The sequence below is a fragment of the Stegodyphus dumicola genome, chromosome 6 (assembly GCF_044657685.1).
Source record: "Stegodyphus dumicola isolate Sdum_Otavi_A_Nest chromosome 6, ASM4465768v1".
In the NCBI taxonomy this organism is placed as follows: domain Eukaryota; kingdom Metazoa; phylum Arthropoda; class Arachnida; order Araneae; family Eresidae; genus Stegodyphus; species Stegodyphus dumicola.
In genome coordinates this window covers 145,870,760-145,888,420 of record NC_140773.1, presented here as the reverse complement: position 1 = coordinate 145,888,420, position 17,661 = coordinate 145,870,760, and the positions used below count along the sequence as shown (strand labels likewise).

Sequence of the window (17,661 nt, the reverse complement as noted above, 5' to 3'; positions counted from 1 at the left end):
GTGGAAAACAGAGTCAGGGAGATTAGGAAACTGACGGATCCAAAAACGTGGAAACATATTGCTGGAACAAAAAATCCAGCTGACCTCCCATCAAGAGGTTGCACCGCCAAACAACTTTTAGTAGTTAGATGGTGGGAGGGCCCCGACTGGCTGAAGAAAAATCAGGAAGAATGGCCTAGACAAAGGGAAATACCGGATATGGAAATGGACCCATTTTGTGAAGAGTGGATTTTCTGTTCTGTTAACGCATTTTTCGCTGTAGAACCCATTTCTCTCTATTGCTCTTCATGAATGATATGTATCCATTGACTTCCCATGATTCTCCTCGCGTAGCCAAGATTTAATTCAAGATATTATCGAAAAAAACTGGGTTGAGTAAAGGAAAAAGTACATTGGATAAGACCATTTTTTTATTTCTTATTATTTTTTATTTTTTCAATGTACCATTTCCTTCAATCAACACGTTTCTTTCGCCTCCTCCCTGACAGAACGGGAAAAAAATGAACAGAACGTATATCATCTAAAAATATCATTCCTTTTATATAGATCGCGTGATGCCACCTCTTTTCATCATGATTTCTTTTTTAGGTGGTGGAGGGAAAGGAGTTCGATGATGAAACTCCAATACAGAGGAGAGTTCATGATGGGCTTTTTAAAAAAAGTTTTTTTTTTTCGGAGTATAAAAATATCTTTACTCCAAAGAATTTCAAATAAGAATATAAAAAAAGGGAAAAGGGGGAACGAATGAGTCCTTTTCAATATTTCTCTCGTTTTGGAAATATTCCAAGCCGATCCGTTCTTTCTTTCGAAACGTCCAACCAGATTAGGATTTTTCACCCCCTCTCCGAAGTGACCTTTAGAGGACAATCCCTTCGGGGTTCATATGATGTGAAACGGTGACCCTGACGAAATCGAGATAAACCAGTCCTGTGCGTTGTATTGTGACTTTAACGCGATCCAAGAAAGATTTTATATTTTTTGGGAATAGAGAGGAGGATCATGAGGGAGTTAAAAAAACACAAAAAACGTTCTCAAGACCCTTCCATATCATATCATTTTTCATAAACATATTTTTTATTTCAAAGTGTTTCTTTCATCACGATCCTTTTTAGAAAAAGGTTGGAATGACCCTGACATTTGGATGGGATCGCGATTACGATAGATGTCGCACGAGTATAAAAGTGTGTGTCCTCCGCGATATTTCTTCAGAACAGAAGAAGACGTGAAGTGAGCTGGTAAGTCTATTTTGTCCTATGCATATGTGTATATATAAAATCGATTTTATTCTTTTTAAATGATCATCAAAATTCATTTAAAGAACGATATGACTTTAAAAAAGTTTTTTTTTTCTTTCTAGATCTTCCCTGTTATATTTTTTGAGATTCTTTTACCTCTTTGTGGGAGAAATAACCGTATTCATTTTTTTTTCATCGTCATAGAGTGTCCAAATAACTTTATCGTGCTCGATCTAGAGGGTTTCCAGTCCTACAGCCACTAGACGGGCAAATATACCTACATTTTAAAAGAATTGGGTTATGCGACGAAAGATCTTTTGACCGTGGGATCGTTGACGTTCGGACCTCCTCAACCCTTCAACCAACTGAGTCCCAAAAACCAAAAGACGAATGACTGGCTGACCCGAAACCGACACGGACTTTATTTGGAACGAGGGCCATATTCCCTACAACCATTTAGCGCCGATTATCCAATCGCTCACTCACACCTTCTCCTCGATTTAGGGGGTAGGATGCAAGAAAGCCAAATTTTTGCTAAAGTTTTGGACTATCAGAAGCCCGTGACGGAAATTTATGTGCCAGGTGGAATCATTTGGAGGTACCGAAAAAAATGTGCCCGACATCATTGAATGCGGAGATCGTTTCATTGCGCTGAAAACAAAGTGCGCAATTATCGGTGGCACATTATAGAAGGGGATTTCTATATCAATCACATCTATCCAGACGGAACAGAGGAGGAGGAAGAAGAAGAGAAGAAGCCTGAAGAGGAGGAAGATCCTGTGCAAGGTTTTGACAAGGCCTACAATGAGTTGGAGAAGAATCCGTCTCCGGAAACGTACAACAACCTCCTCCAGAAATGGGAAAATCTGACAGGTTCCCATGAGCCTCAGGAGATGAACGCTCCTTCGTGTTCTTCTTCCTCTTCTTCTCCGCCTATCTCTACCGAGACGGGGGGTTGGGGAGACCTACCTGAAAATATTCCTCATTACCATCCAGCAGCCTGTTGGGACGACGAACCTCCCAAAGGATCTCCTGAGACTTTAAAATTATCTTTAGAGGATCCAAAAGCTACGCAAGCCAAGGCCACTGAGACTTTGTCAGAGTGTTGGGAAGACGAACGAACGACAAATGCTCCGACATCCACTGCGACTCTGTCAGAGCGCTGGGATGACGAAATAGACGAGACGTCCATACCTAATGGCCAGATATTCACTGAGACTCGGTCAGAATGTTGGGATGATGAAATAGAAGAGACGACAGAGAATTGGGATGAGCGTTCTCAAAAATATTTGAATTCGTAAACTCAGGGAAAAAAACAAGTAGGGGAAGGTTCTCCGCTTTCCCTATTTTATGGAATGAGACGAATCAGGAGACCAAAAAAATGTCTCTTGGAAGGAATGAGTGTCAATGCATTCTATTCTTTCCGTGACCCATTTTTTTGGGTCACTCTCTCATCCAATCTTGGAAAAGAAATTTGTCATATTTTTTTTCACCTCTTGATGAGTCCAAAATTGGAGGGAAATCTTGAAAATGTCCTCCACTTTAAACAAATTCAAGTCGCTCTCCAGAAAATCTTGTATGCGGATCTGCATTTTTGAACAGCTCGCAGTAATCTGATGCGAAACTGGGAATGTTATAAAAGATAAAGAAGAGTCCATTCTTAAAAGAAAATGGTGCTGTCTTGCCAATCGAAAAATGAGTCGGCTGGGAAACATTTCTGATAGCCGAGAAAAAAAATTTTCCGGCTTTAAAAAAAAAAAAAAAAAAAAAATTAAATTTTTTAATGTCTTTAAAGATTATAAAAATTAACTACCTTTTCCCGTTTCTCTGGAAATCATGCCTCATTCCTTCTAAAAATAGATTTCTGAGCGAAGAATGAGTCATTTCTTTCTTGGAAATCTGCTTTAGAAGCATGTTGAAACATGTTAAGACCTGATTCGAACCAAAATAGGTTATGTAAAGTTAATTTTTATGATGTCCAATGACATCATAAAAATTAATAAAAAGTGGGGGGGGTTTTTTTGTTTTTTTTTTTTTTTCCGGCTCTCAGAAATATTCCCAGCCGATTCGGATTTATCAGACGCGACAGGATGCAACTCTTTCTAGAATGAGTTCTCATTTACCTATTTAAGCCTTTCACGTTTCGCTTCAAATCACTCTATGTTGTGGAAACAGTTGGTAAGTTATCCATTTCGCAAGTCATTTTCCCCCCTCCCTCTTTCACTCTTCATGGGGGGTTTATCTAAAGAATTCTGTATAGGAAATGTTATCGCTTTAAAATTCGGCTAGAAAACATGATTGTTTTTTAAAAAACCCAATCTTCAGAGAAATGGACTTTACGCAAAATATATTCTGTTCACCTTCCAAGATTGGCTTAAAGAAGTGATAAACCATAAAAAAGACCATCTTTTTTTCCTCAATGCACCCGTTTCCTTCCAGACTCATTTTTTTTTTTGCTTCCTCAAAGCGCTCTTTCTTTTCTCCTCCCTCTCTTGAGAGGGATTGAAGAAAGAGGCTAGATGTTAAAAAGTTCATTTTTTTTCTGGGAAAAAAATTTGAAGGAGGAACACATTTTTTTTGTTGTTGTTGTGGATACTTTAGAAGGTGATAACTTTCGAGATATTCAACGACACCACCAATGGATCCGTTTGTGTCTCGGCGATCTTTTCTTCACGAGGGTCAGTTCGCGATTGAGCCGTTACATATTGTTTCGGATAAGCAGAAGGTTCCGTCATACCTGGATGCGGTGGTATATAGCGAACTCCCAGGTACAAGAGCGTGACGTAGGGAAAATTCTCCCCGGGATAGAGCAATCGTTAGACGGGCATATTCGGAACGACTCGAATCAGCGGCTGAGTCAACACACTGTACACCCAGAACAGAAGCTGATTGTTCTTAGGATTCTTTTCGGCCAGGTAAAGCATCTTTTCGCTGGAGAGGACATATCCTTCTTGAGAAGTGCCAAGACTTTCGAGATCTTTGATTTTTCGGAAGACGTGGTGCTCATCAAAGAACACGGAGAGAATGTCCCAGGTTCTTTTGCTAGAAGTATGAATGAGCGGCAAAATATCCGTCGCGTTCCAAAACAATCTTCCATCATCCACATAACAGCGAACACACACAAATTCATTATATAAGACACGAATCATCATTTTGAATAGAGAAATACGAAAAATAGCTACGCACAGTAGTCTCCCTCTCTCTGGAAAAATAGAGTATGAAGCGCTGTCTTGCACTCGCCTGTATATATACGAAAAGACCACGTGATGTGGAACGTGACTGTTGACTTCTAGAAAAAATTTTATCAACTTTGTCAACCTCTTTCTATGACCTTCTAATTTTTGTTTTCTCTAAATGACTCCCTTTTCAAAGGTAATGAGATAAGGATTGAGAGGAACGAAAAAAACAAACATCCTTTGTATACATATGACTTTCTCCTAGGAACCCCTGTCATCTACTCAAAAGCTACGTGATAACATTTTTGTTGTTGTTATAGTTCTAGAGTTTATAAACTTTGTAGACACTTGACCCCTCTGTCACCTTCTCAGAGGCCATGTCGTATGGGATGTGACACTTTTGATTTTCTTTTTAGGAAAAAAAATATATTCACCTTCCTATGACCTTCACAAATACTCATGTTTTTTATACACATTTCTATTTTAGGATTCATCAACCTTGTCCTTCCTCCTGTTCTACGCTCCGCCCACTCTCTCTGAGGAGTCCATATAAACGGATCGCCAGCGAGCTCTTGTTCATATCAGACGAGTTTTGTTTTTTCGTCGTGAGAACGAGAAAAAGAAAACACCATGCAGATTAAACTGGAATATAACGATGACTATTACGTGCAAGTGTATGTGGATCTGGGATTCCTGTACTGGAGTGCCAAAGATATTTTGACTCTCTTGCCTACGAACGGCGAGCATACGACGAGTGTTCTCCAAGTCTTTTTCCCCTATCGAGACCATTTTCTTCGACTAGGTGAATTGGACAATTACTTTAAAGAATGGGGTCATCCGAACCAGATAGTCCTGACTTCGGATGAAGCGGCCTACGTCGCCTCTAGATCCCTGCATAACAAGTTTCTCTTCCCTTGGATGTGTAAGATTTTCATGAGACCTCTGACGAAAATCGTGGAGGACGGGGAAACTTACATCACCTTCCGAGACACGGTGCAAGATGAAGAAGAAAGAAAAAAGTGTCCTCTCTTCTTCCTCACTGAATTCGGGGTCCATCATCTCCCCAAAATCACCCAACAAGCCTTAATGGAAAAGTATGATGATGATGATGATGATGATGATGCGCTCTAGTCTCCAGTGTTTGGGTGAAAGAGAAAGGTTCTCCGCTTTCCCAATTGAATAGGCCAGAGAGTTGAATCGGGAGACCAAAGAAATGGGTCTTGAAAGGAATGAGTGCATGTCAAGATGCATTCGAATCCTTCCAAGACCCATTTTTTGGGCCCCTCTCTCATCCAATCTTGGGTGAGAGAGAGAGAAAGAGAGAACTTTATCCTAAATTTGTTCCATCCAAAAAAGACACTTTATTTTATTTATTTATTTTTTGTTTCTAGATGCGACGGAGTTTGTATAGAAATATTCTAGAAATCAACCCTCAAGATCATTTTCAGTTTATTTTCTATATATACAAATTCGATTGTCAAGATTGTCCGGGGACGACTCTGTCCGGGATCGACTCTGTCCGGGATCGACTCTGTTTGGACTCAAAGATGACGTCATTTTATACGGCGGAATTTGTATAGAAGTAGTCTAGAAACTGACTCAAACGCCCGTTTCAGTATATTCCAATACCCATTGGCTGTCCAGAAAATAAAAAAAGACATCCTTTTTCTTGGATCGAGCTCCATTTGTATAGAAATAGTCTAGAAACCGACCCGAACGCCCGTTTTCAATGGGTTCACAGCATAGATTCAATGGAAATAAAACTCGAGATGCGATCCGGGGACAACTCTGTCCGGGGTCGACTCTGTTTGGACTCAACGATGACGTCATTTTATACGGCGGAATTTGTATAGAAATAGTCTACAAACTGACTCAAACGCCCGTTTTTTCAGTATATTTCAATACCAATGCATTCTATTCCTTCAGAGACCCATTTTTTGGGTCACTCTCTCATCCTATCTTGGAAACCTAAACTCACCTCTTGATGAGTCCAAAGTTGGGGGGAAATCTTGAAAATGTCCTCCACTTTAAACAAATTCAAGTCACACTCCAGAAAATCTTGTTTGTGGATCTGCATTCTTGAACAGCTCGCAGTCATCTGATGCGAAACTGGGAATGTTGAAAAAAAGATAGAGTCCATTCTTAAAACAAAATGATGCTGTCTTGCCAATCGAAAATCGAGTCGGCTGGGAAATATTTCTGAAGAAAAAAAATTCTCTGGCTTAGATTGAAAAAAAAAAAAAAAAAACTTTTGGATAATTTTTATGATGACTTTTATTTAGCCCTATTCCTATTTTGGTTCGAATCAGGTCTAACCCTAAAATTCCCCTATTTTGGTTCGAATCAGGTCTCAACATGTTTCGACATGCTTCTAAAGCAGATATCCAAGAAAGAGATGATTCATTCTTTTCTTAGAAATCTATTTTTAGAAAGGATGAGGCATGATTCCCAGAGAAAAGGGGGGTTGTCGTTAATTTTTATAATGTCTAAAGACATTACCCAACTAGCACAAGAACGTTCAGAGAACGTTCAGAGCAAGTGCTTCACAAACGTGTCGGGAACGTTCAAGCAGAACGTTCAAAATGCCGTCTACATGTTACAGTTCTAAGACGGGCAATAACACGTCAAATACTTGTGTTTGTAACACTTTCATGCAACGTGTCATTAACGTTCTAGTACAACGTTTTTGACACGTTTTACCTGAACGTTCTGAACCACGTCTATGTATTGAAGTTCAATAACGGACAGTAGTACGTCAAAACTGGTACTACTATCACTTTTTTATAACGTTCTATTAATGTTCTTCTAACGTTCTAACAGAACGTTCCTTTAACGTTCAGGCAGAACGTGGTGAATCACGTCAGTATGCTACAGTTCAATAACGGGTAGTAGAACGTCAAAAAATGGTGTTACTAACAATTTTATAAAACGTCCCTTGAACGTTATACGGAAGCTCCGTTACCTTTTAACAGAACGTTCCTTCAACGTTCTAGCAGAACGTTTCTTTAACGTTCTAGCAGAACGTTTCTTTAACGTTCAGGCAAAACGTTCTGAATTACGTCTGTAAGATGTAGTTCATTAATGGACAATAGAACGTCAAAATGAGGTACTAGTAATAATTTTATATAACGTTCCTAGAACGTTCTTTGAAAGTTTCTATAACGTGCTAGCAGAACATTCTCTTAACGTTTGGACAGACGTTCTGACTGTCGTCTATAGATTAAAGGTTTATGACGAGCAATACCACGTCAAATACTTGTACTGTTAACACTTCTGTATAACATGCAAAGAACGTTCCGAATCACGTTTAACTAGAACGTTTTGAGTTACGTCTAACTAGAACGTTCTGAATCCGGTCTATATGTACAGACTCTGAAGGACAACAGTACATGAAATATTTGTGTTTGTAATACTTGCGTCTAATGCGAAACTTAGTTTCCAAATAGTGAATTCATACGATAATTTACATTTCTTTAACGGAAGAGAACACTGCAATTTTCTGGAAAAGACATTATCTGTTTGAAGAGTTGAGCCTAAAATGTTACATTTACAAATATATGTTATGCTTTATATGTGCATCAAAATTCAAATTCTATTATTTATTTCTATTCTCTTAGTTCATTACATACATGCCATTTATTAATGAAACTTTACACTTTTTCTCTACATTTACATGCAATTCCTCCAATGCAGTATTATCTAGACCTTATATTCCCATAGAAGTTTTACACACCATTCTTATTAACTACATATAAAAACAAGATTTGTTACAGTTCTAATGATAGAAATGTATTTTAATTTTAATAAATTAACCAACAAATTAAGTTATTGTTCTTACTGGAAGGAAAAGGAATCAGACTGCAAATCACAATTTTTAATATATGGCCAGAATCATTGCAATTTTCAAAATTCTGAAACCTTATTCATGTGATCATATACACCAAACTATTTTAATGGGAGACTGTATTATATTCTGGACGAAATAATTATTTCTTATTAAATATAATCCTCGGTACTTTTTTTGCAGTAAATTAAAAACAAATTGTTTTCTTTCAACACTAATAAGCTCTGATATGCCAGTTTAATAACTGTACTTAAACTTTATATGAGACTACTGCTGTCTAGAGTTTTTGTCATTGCAGTAGACTGAAAGCATCAGGATGATGGGAATTTAAAGTGAATGCTTGGATATTTCTTGTCATTAAAATAAATTTAAAAGTTTGCATTTAAATGTATGCAAATTTTAAAAATAAATATTTTTTCTTGTGTTCTGTTTACAAGCAATTTAACTGTACTAAACAGTTCTCTGTTAAAATTACTTCTGCCCATGTAATTTTTTTATAAAGTTAGAAGGCGTATTTTGAAAGTTAATAAACAAATAAAATGACATATATCTTTCACAAATTCATTATTTTGCCATAAATTTGATTTATAAAATTAGTTCAGTGGATGGTCCAGTCAATGGATAAGGTTCTTAACAAGCAATTTTCAGTTAAAATATAATTATTGTCATAATTTAAAATTTGAAGCATTTATTGCAAAAGGTTTTAATTTAATTCAGCTACTAGGAATGCATTAAATTCCCAAAATCTATAAACTGATAGTTTTATATTATTTCATAAAATTTTAAAGCAAAATTAAAAGCATTAAAGGAAATGTAATGAAATTAATTTCCATATTGCATATTCATGTAATAAATTTCTCTTCTAGAATCAAACATTCAAATTCAATGAACTAATTATTTTCATATTCAGTAATACAATGTATGAGATATAATATTTGCTTAAGCTAAGTATCCTCTACCAATCCAAGTCTTCATGAAAGTTAGAAAACAAACTGAACAATTAATAACTTTAATTACAGTATTTTCGTACAAGCTAATACACAAATTTTTTATTCCATTGTTTACAAACTTCCTTCTGTTTCCTTTTTGTTTATGATACTTTTCTCTAAATGAAACACTTTTCAACCAGTCTTTTATAATATGTTCAATAATATTGCAAGGTACCTCTCTGGTGGCCCGATTTTCTTTGAAAGCACCTAAAAGAATAAAAAAAAATATTTTTTAAACTAAATAATCAAGAAATAATAAATTTTCTCAAACTTTAATAAAAGCGATGCTGTTTCATCCTATGTGGTCGGTTTAATGTAAAATTATGTTATCTTGAAATAGTACTATTGAATAATGCTTCAATTTGAGATTTCGCCGTTAGAGTTGATTTTAAAAAAATCAAAATTTTAGATAAATTTCAATTTTTCAAAAATTAGATAAGTGCAAATTGAACTGTTATTTAGAAAACGGGAACTAAAAATATAATGGAATTAAGAAAAAGGATTTTTTAACAGATAATTTTTGGTTAAAGATTTTGAAGTTTGCAATACAAATACCTCATTTTTTTGCATTCTCAGATAGCATTATCAACAATAAAAAAATGAAATTTGTTTCCTTGCCAGAAAAGAAACGAAAATGGTTATTTAAATCATGAAATGCTGGTCTAGTTAAAATATTTGAAAAGAATGAAATGGTCATAAAATTATGAAGTATTACAAACAAAAAATGTCGAATTGTGTTTCTTTCAAGTAGCTATTTCCCCATTTAGTTTCTCTAGTGAACAAGGGTAACATGTGCTGCAAAAGATTTTCGATTCTGGAGATTCGTTTTTCCTATTTTCCTTTTATTTCGGCACCGCACTTAAAGGTTCATATGAGTTACAGTCATGGAGTAGAAAAAATTATTTCATTGAAGAGATGGCAACATATATGTTACGAACGAAAATAAGGAGCATGGATACTGTCACCTTGAAATGCTTATATTAAAATAAGAGAATACAGTGCAACTATGATAAAAATTTAAGTACATGTGCATATGCATGTAAAGATAAACGTTTTACATATATATATATATATATATACTCTTTTAAAATAATTTTACTTTAATTAAACTTAGGAGATAATATAATCAATTAATCAATATTGTTTAGGAAATAAATTTATATATATATGTGTGTGTATGTATATACACACTATATATGTATTTTAATACGAATGTTAAGGAAATTAAATAGAACTTTGACTCACAAGCAAAAATATCTTACAATGACTCCCTAAATATTTTAAAATTTATTATACATATAATAAGTATAAATATAAAATTGAGAAATTTGATTTGAAACATTATTTGCTATTTACATTTTGCATATATGAATACATTTCAGTAATCAGAATAATTTTTTATCCTAGTGTTTCATTCAAATTAAAATTTAATTTAATATGAGAGATTTACAATTAATTTAAAATCAAATTACAATGTAAATTCAATTTAATATTAGAGATTAGAGCATTGATTAGTTAGAATTGTGTCATTATATGTTGTTAAATGTGCTTTATTTGCATTAAATTTGCGCAGGTATCTAATTAAACGTGAAATAATCTTAACAAAAAGTGAAGTAGTATTTAGTCATGAAAATTTGTCAACGTAAATGGAGAAATGTGTAAGTGAGAAAAACGTTTAATATGTAATTCTATTCATTCCTACAAATATGTATTTAGGAATTTTGGCACCCTTGTTTTAAATTGAATAAAGCATTTTACTATAGACTTTTCTTTTTTTAGAGCAATAGACTTCAGGAAAGCCGAGTAGCCAAATTTTGGGGCAACAATTACATCTATTAATATAACAGTAGTGCTAAAGCTATTTCATGATTCATTTAATGAGTGCTTATGATTTTAAACCTGTGATGGAGAACAACTACAAGAAGCGCAACATAATACTTACTCATTAGATTCTACTAAAATAGATCTGATCAGTTTTAACCACAAAAAACTTTTAATAAGCAATGCCATATATATTAATATATATATATATATATATATATATATATATATATAAATTGAAATAGAAATTGAAAAGCTAACAAGTAATTTGACGTAAGACCTATTTGGTCTTAAAAATTTTTTTGCGCAAAATGCTGCAAAAATATGAAATAATAGGAAGAAATATTCTAGTGAGCTCGCTAAAAAGTTACCAGGAGCTGTGGCTCTATAAAATAGTTCAACGCAGTATTTTTTAAAATATTAACATGGAAGTAATTTTTAAAAAAATATTAACATGGAAAGGTAAAAAAACAGCCTACACTCGAAATAAAACTGTTAGAATCAATGTTGGAAAACATGTGAATGCACTAAAAACTAATCTTATCGATGTGATACGTGAAAAGTTAACACATATAAAAAAACAGATCGACGGATATATATAAATCTATACATATGTATATAATTAATAAATATAAAGTAAAAAATCAATATGGGTTATCCTAGAAATGACAAACAAATTATAACACTTACTAAAATTAATTTTGTAAGAAGATTATTGGTCAAGAATTGTTTTTAGCACCAAACGTCGCCAACAAATTGCGCTTCAATTTCATATATCGTCCGTTATGTCAAAATGCTCTCGAAATGGTCGCCGTTTAAAGCAATCATTTTCGAGATTGAAATACAAAATTAACACGTTCTGTAATGTCACTATTTGAATTTAGTTAAATTCACTTGAAGAAAAATATACAATCCTTGAAAAAAATCATTGAAATTTTTTTGAATATGATTAGAATATGGTTAGAATATGATTTTTATGTATTTTGAAATCGCGATTTAGTCTCAAAGATCATGTTAAGTGAAATATTGGAAGTGAGGGTATTTTTTGATTTTAAAATTTTAATTTCCAAATGTACTTTTAAGCAATCGCTTTTGAACTTTCCTCTTCCTTGCATATATATATACATACAGAGAGACATGTGAATTCAAACAAATGGAGTTAATATAAACCTAAAATGATGAACTCTGTAACAATAAGTCACAAATCAAAAGAATGAATCAAAAACATGGAAAACAAAATTGGAGCAAAATGAAATCAATACATAAATAAAACAAAGTTCGCATGAAATTTAAAGAATTAAAAAATATCTTCGGTCTTTGTCAAAGAGCAGCCGAAAGAAAATGGAATTATAAACAGAGAAATCAAATTATATCTGGATGAATTGTACAAGTAATCAAAGAGTCCTTTGAATTAAAAGACCAAAACCTTAATTCAAAATTAAAAATTTTCAAAAAATTTAAAACTGTTTAAAAATTATTTAATGATTATTTAAGGATACTCGAATATAACGAAGTGTACAAATGATATCTGCCTAAGGGAAGGAATGAATTCGTGGAGGAATTTCAAAGGAAAACTGGCTCGTATTCATGCTACTCATGGAAAAACCACGAAAACCAACTACGCAACAAAACCGTTCGTCTGGAATAGAAGCCAAGACGAACTCCCAGTCTTCGCTAGTGTTATACATTTAGCAACCGATGAGGCAAATTAAAATAATGATAAAAACTGCAAGTATCTGAAATCAGTATTTATCACGATATCACTTACCTTTTAGTTTTTAAAAATTAATAACTTGGAAAATAGGAATGACATAATATACATGAAAAAAAAAAAAAAGACACATGCGGAATTCAAAACCACAGAGAAGGCAAAGATGGCCAAATTTTGAAAATATGGACTTAGTAAACTTATGAAATTAAAAAAAAAGATTAATGAATTTAGATCGTGAAAAAATAGCTAATAAGCAAAGTTAATGCTGAGGAATTAAACATAGCGCTAAGTGTCTCTGAAATGAACATTCTTAAAAAATAAAAGTAAATGACTAAATAGCTAGTTAATTTTTGACGTGATTCAAAATTAGTTACCCAATATATAAAAATATGAAAAAGTCAACACTTTTTTGAAAAGAGCAAATTTTGTTAATTTGAAAGTTAGAAACTTTTTATATAAAATGTACTATAAAAGTACTACTAAAGTACAAACTTTTTATAAAAAGAACTTGAAAAAGTACAGTGACATAAAGCACAAGCCACCAAGAAAAAGAAAACCGTAGAATTCAAAAATCTTATAATAGAAAAACATTCATAATGTGAAATTGTTAAAATGAAAAATTTCAAAATAAAATTTAACTTTGATAAAGGAAAAAATAATCAGCAAACAAAATTATTATAATGGAATTAAACATATAATTTCGATTTAATTATAAAAAAAAATAAAAACTGAAATAAATGATTAAAAACATCTTCTACTACTGTAATTAATATAACTAAGTAAAGAAGCTTAAGAAAGTGTAGTAAAATTTAATTTACTACCGCATGAGGAAAAATTAAAAGGAATTTCTTTTTATTTAGCTATAATTTAATTTAGTAGAAGGTAATTCTGTTTTGTTTCTTTTTGTATTTAATTTATCATCCGAAGAATTAGTATTCTGATACATATACATGTATCAGAATGTTAATGGCCTCTTTCGCTTCTGTTTTGGTGTTTCAAAGTCTGAACCTGAATCTAAAATTCAATGTCTTTAAAGCCGTTTTTGGACTTAAATTCAACTGTAGCATAATTAGCTACAAAAATGCATACATTTTTCATTAGATACAGTCTCATCTTTCAACTCAACAGCATATTTATTGTTTAGAATCGTTAATCAATTTAAAAAAATTCTTATAGAAAACTCAAATTTTATTATTGAAAATTATATTTTTATTCAGATTTGTAAATAAAATATATAGATAGGCGTTTTTTAATTAAATTTAAACACAGTATTAACATTCTGGAGCCTGATTCATGACTTCACTCAATGGAATTGAATTTGACATTTATATGGATCCGCAGGCTAAAATCTCTCCTTCAGTCTTCCTTTGAGCATCCATTATTTTATATATGGGTAAGTTTTTAAAGAGGTTGTATTAAAATTCACAAACTAGCAAAGTATATTGAATATTAGAGTCTTACTATGAACCGTAATTAAGAATGTAGATATGATTTATTTCGGAGCGAAAATATTAAAACATAAGCTGATATAATATGAGCACAATTAATTAGAGAGAATAAGGATAAATAATATTTGTTCAGAAAAATTAAAGTATGCTTAATACATTTTCCTACGCATCAAAACATTTTTTTAAAATTTCAGTGTTTCAATTCAGAAAACATATTATTTCAATTTTATGCTCTCGAAAAACTTCCTACCAATTAAATTAATATGGGAAAACAGACGTAAAAATCATTTGTAGAATACTTACAATATTCTCCCAGGATAACAATATAAAAATTCTCTCAGTATGTATCTGGTTCTCTGTGTTCCAGAATTGCTCTTTCCGTGTGACTTCTTTCTTTATACGAAGGCCAGTTACATGTCCCTTTTTATCATCTGACACTCATTTGCTTGGACGACAGCCACTTCATCGGTCATTAGCAAATGTACAACGCTAAATGCCATTTTCTGTGAATGTAATGAAATAAATCCGTAAATGTTCTGAGACTGAATGGAAGCAATCTTACTTTATATGTAGTTAATTATCAATATTAAAAAGCTTGTCTTATACGAACTCAAACTTCCTGACATTCTGGGAAAATTCCTCCCTGACTTTCTGAATATATTTTGTATTTTCCATGGCAGTTTAAAATTTTCTAGGTGAGGGAAACTCTGTTAGTACACCTTATTAAAAACATAATGGATAACAAACATAATAATCCCTATATGCCACTAGCATATATATATGCAGTTAACAGATTCCACTGATGTAGATTCTAAATTTATTGATAGTTCTGAAACTATAATGACACCTAAATTTAGAGAACTGAAAGGATGACTAAAATTCTTTTTGTTTATTAAATCTGTAAAAAAACAATTTCTTTTTCCGATGAATTTTCTAACAGATATTTGATTATTAGAACTGATTTGTCTATAAATAAACAACAATTATCACCAGTGTCAGCAGATATCTTAAATTCTGAGAGTTGAAACGATATATTTTGCTAATTTCACTTATTGATTCCTTTTCTTCGTCAAAACGTGTTTGTTAAGCATATCTGCGTGCAAGCTGCTGCAAAGGTTTTGAAAGAACACAAAGCATATTTTTCAGTTCCCCCAAAAAGTTCAAATGTTTTCAACAAAAAGTGTCAAGAGGCCCAAATACTTGAACATCATTTATTAAATGAATCAAAGATAGAACATTATACATTATTAAATAAATTATTAAATAAATATTTTCCCATGTAATCGAATACTGTGTTTAAAAGCTCTAAAATCATTTTCTGCAAATGCATCATTAGAGAAAGGAATATCTGAAGGCTTTATTAAAATAAAAATTTCCACATGTAGTAAAAGAAAGTTGTTGTACATAGCAGATGGTAAAATTGAATTCATAACAACAGGCCTAGTGTATAAAAGAAATAAAGAAACTTTGTTGCCTTCCAACTCTGTATTTCTTAAAGTATTCTAGGTTTACGACTAAATTCGCTTGGTACGTAATGTCTTAGACCAATGTGAGATGAAGATATTTCATTTACATCGCTCCAGTGCAGTTCCAGTGATTTATTGAAAGTTAAAATTTTTACTTATTTATTTGTTTATTTATTTATTGCCGCTTTAGCTGGAGAACTTAAACTGCTCTAAAATAGTTATCAAAAAGTTAAAAAAACTAGCCAAAATTTCAGTTTTCAACTCTAAATAATAAAAAATGTCTATTTCATTGCTTGTGTAAATATAAGATATCTAATTCTCTTAGTGTTTTAATTTTTCTTTACAATTTAATGAAAACAGTACGTGCATAAAATACCAGTACTACATTTGAATAGTATAAAATTGTATTTCTAAAGCCATAAACACAATCGTATATGCATGCAGATCATAGTTTCCAGCCTTGGAAAATCTTAAAAGACGAGATTTCCTTTAAAGACGGGTTTGCTCTAGAAAAATGAAAGGTTTTTCACTCTGCGAGGTTATACCATTTCAAAGAAATTCCAAACTCGCTTTGATTCAGTTTATGATGCATGATGGTTCAGGTTACTATAGTACTTGTAATTCAATTTTGATGTAAGATGCATTAGCATTTTATTAGATAGTCTAAAATTTATGCTCTTTACTAATTTAATTTTTTTATTTCCTCGCTTTTTTATGCTGAGGAAATCTTCAGTAGTGAAGCAAAGCTTTTATTTATCAAAGTATTTTTAAATATACGATGCATGTGAAATTAATAATTAACATACATAACAACACTAGATAAAATTAGTAATATGCCAGGTACTAAAGTAAACAAAATTAAACACGAAAATTAACTAATTAAACATTGCCTAAATCTTCACATAAAAATCTACTGATGTCTACAGCAGATTAAAACAACTCAGATTAAACGAAATCCGATAAGAAAAATTTATTAAGGTCAATAAAATTAATAAAAAAATACAGTTCTGTGAAATAAAGTTTAACAAGAAAAATTATTATGAAAATCATTACAGGTGGACGAATACAATTCGCCTAATTAAAAATTTCATTATTTTGATAAATTTCGTTTTTTTGCTGGGAAAAATTTTCTCTAGTAAAGATTTAAATTTCGAGACTTTAAAATCTCGAGATTTGGTAATTTACCTTGAGATGTGATGAAAAACTGGGACTGAGTTGAAAACTTGAGTTGGCAGCTATGATAAGTTTGAGATCAATATGATTATAGCATTTGGAAGATTTTAGACACATACAAAACAATTTTAGCAAACTTTCATTATTAAAAATACGATTAAAAATGTGAAAATATGCATACTTACACTTTTAGTAGAGCGGATAAAACAGAGACATCAATACTTCCCTTCGATCTGGAATAATTTTAGGGGTGTTCTTGATGACCTCAAACCCAGGGGGGGCCCAAGAGCGATGCGCAGTGCAGGGAGAAAGTTATGCCACATGCGCATGACGTCATGTGGGTGACAGCATTAGTTCTTGGCGTTTGTTTACTTTCGTTGCATCAACAGTTTGATTTGATTTGTGTTGTTAATTTGCTATTATACCTAGGCGGAAGTGGCAAATTGTGCTATAGCGTTGTGTCAGAATTATACACGTTAATACGTTTTTTGGTGGAAAACACTCTTTACAACCAGATTAAATAACTATTTTTTTTTAATGAATTTATGTAATTTTCATACATAAATGTGATGTAATTTTACATTTATTTTTCATTTTACTGCTATTTTACATTTAAATTGAAAAATTTCTCATTTTAAATCATTTTTTATCATAATCTTCATTTTGTGTATGAGACTTACATCGTAGTGAGATATTTAAACTCAGTGTCATGTTTACCAATACTGAGTACCTGAATGATTAGTTAATAAATTCGCGTATCCAACTTCATTCACATGTTTTGGTTACTTTCTTTACATC

At 32.4% G+C, this 17,661-nt stretch overlaps 1 long non-coding RNA gene across 1 annotated transcript; it reads right to left on the bottom strand.

Annotated features, from left to right (window-relative positions):
- Positions 1 to 9,258: 9,258 nt before the first annotated feature.
- On the bottom strand, positions 9,259 to 17,152 carry LOC146996859 (uncharacterized). The gene is made up of 3 exons (XR_015041490.1): positions 17,049 to 17,152; positions 14,528 to 14,727; positions 9,259 to 9,451 (listed from the first exon to the last, which is right to left on the bottom strand). It is a non-coding gene; the product is annotated as an uncharacterized LOC146996859 (long non-coding RNA).
- Positions 17,153 to 17,661: the final 509 nt, after the last annotated feature.